Source organism: Gadus morhua, chromosome 10 (genome assembly GCF_902167405.1).
Source record: "Gadus morhua chromosome 10, gadMor3.0, whole genome shotgun sequence".
NCBI lineage: Eukaryota > Metazoa > Chordata > Actinopteri > Gadiformes > Gadidae > Gadus > Gadus morhua.
Genome location: NC_044057.1, coordinates 23,715,237 through 23,717,736, shown reverse-complemented (window position 1 = coordinate 23,717,736; position 2,500 = coordinate 23,715,237).

The window sequence follows — 2,500 nt, the reverse complement described above, 5'->3', positions numbered from 1 at the left end:
CCTGCATTGAGCCCAGTATTGTTCCTGCTTGTCAAACAACTACAGACTGACCCCTCTGATGTGTTCCTCTCTTTTTCGGCCTGTATGGGTCTCTGTCAATCACTACGGCACTCACACACTTAAGGTGTTTACATGACAAATCAAATAGGAGTTAGGCTAGTGTGTCTTTAGTACATGGCTGCTAAAAATCCAGGCATCCATGCATATGAAGAGCCTCTCCCTTGTTACATTACACACTGTCTGTCGGCAGTTTTCTGCACTGCACATGTAGGTACTGTATATTGCTGTAGCAGCACACTGTACTGGAAACACACACAGTCGAGTGTGTAAGATTGATTGTTGAACACGTTACTCAGTTCTTTGCTAAAAACGTTATTACTTCTTTCACCTTCATTGGGTTATATGCCGTAATTATTTCTTATTTGGCAGATTGGTTTCTTCTTTTCTTCTTTTACCTAAACTTACTCCAGATCCCGTGTCCCGTGGATGAGGCCCAGGTAGATGGGGACTATAGAGTAAACACGGTTTTGTTTTTGGGTACGTTGAGGTTCACGATCAAAAGGAAGTAAATTGAGTTGTGGAGACTGGCTGTGAAAGTAGGCCTACAGCATCGATCTATCCGCCCAGGCAGCGACTCCGCGAATTTGACATTCCCAGTGTTACCTTGCTGCCCTCTGGTGGGCGTTTAGGTGTATTGGATAATTAAACCGCAACGACGGCAGGTAAGAGGGGTTATTGAGAGGGATAAAGTGATCTGTTCTGGAATGAGTAAACACACGATCCCATTTGTGAGTTTACGGTTATCTAAAAAGTTGTGTATCTTTGTAGGCCATGATCACAAAAACCTCACATAATATCTGCCTGTTTTACAAAACCTAAAGGGCCGATTGCTCTGTCAGTTAGCATTGCGCTAGCTGTGCTGCGCTTTAAAACCGTACTCCTTAAAACGGAGGTTTTGGAGTTTAACACGCACGAGGTTGAACGTCATTGTCGTCACTGGGTAACATTAGCCGCGTTTACATGGACACATCTATGCCGCATAGATTTCTATGCGGCATAGAAAATGGTCATGTATACGCCTCATTCGGAATACAATTATCTGTTCGGCATAGATTCTATGCCGAATAGAATAGGTGGTGTAGTCCGTTTTAAATCGCCATGTATACACTTATTCCGCATAGATTGGGGTTTAACTTAGAGCAGCCGCAGTAGTTCGCAATTCCACTAAGCTCCGTCGGTACTTTTAAGCACACCGAACTTCACCGCTGTCAAGGAAAGTGGATTTATTGCCTGATTCACGTCTTTGTTATCACTTCGTAAAAGTAGTCCGGTAAGCGTGTCCGGTTGCTAAGCGACGGGACATGGGTGTTTATTAATGAAGTGTCCGCGCACGTCCGAGATAACTGTAAATGAGTAGGCTACTACTAGTACTTTTGCAGGCTGAACGTTAAAATACTTCTTAACTTAGAGAGATGGCAGCTGCAGTAGTGCGCAATTGGACCTTCGAGGATTCCTGGTCACTAAATTCCCGTAAGACCATTCTCTCCCACCAGTCTTGGCTGCGGACTCGCATCCAAATTCCTCTTGTTTGCGGCGGAGCATAGGGTAAATATAAAGATCTGACGAGAAATTGACGTTGCTGCGCTGTCCTCCTCCTTCTTAATTGAAGGAGCAGGCAGAGAAAAGCTCTCTCCTGCTGTGCTTTCATCAAAATCAAATTTAAAATCCCCGATAGTGATAAGACATCCATTATGTCGCCGCCGGTCCAGAGACGTGTCAGGTGTGCGCGAGAGACATAACGGACACTTTTGTTACTGCCATGTATACAGTACATTCGGAACACATTTTAGGAACAGATCTATGCCGCAAAGAAATCTATGCGGCATAGATCTGCCATGTAAACGCGGCTAGTGTCGTCAAAAAACGACAGTGTCACCCCTTATGTTTTAATTGATAAAAACGACAGTGTTACCCTTTATGTTTTCTTTCATGACGACCAATAAAAAACGACAGTGTTACCCCTTATGTTTTTTTTCATGACGACCAAAGAAAAACAACAGTGTTACCCCTTATGTTTTTTTTCATGACGACCAATAAAAAAACAACAGTGTTACCCCTTATTTTTTTTTTCATGACGACCGAAGAAAAACAACGGTGTGTCTTCTGTCAGATATCTTTTGAGAGAAGACATCAACCGGACTTGAACCCCGGTCTCCAGGGGGTTAGGCAGAGTGCACTCCACTGCACCACTGAGGCGATGAAACTACACAATAATCAATCATCAATAAAGATGATATACATGACATTAAAATGTATGCGTGCATTTCTATTATTTCCCTTATGTTTTTTTTCATGATGACCAATAAAAAACGACAGTGTTACCCCTTATGGTTTTCTCATGACGACTGATAAAAAACGACAGTGTTACCCCTTATATTTTATTTGACAAAGACAACAGTGTTACCCCTTAAGTTTTTTTTCATGACGACCAATAAAAAAC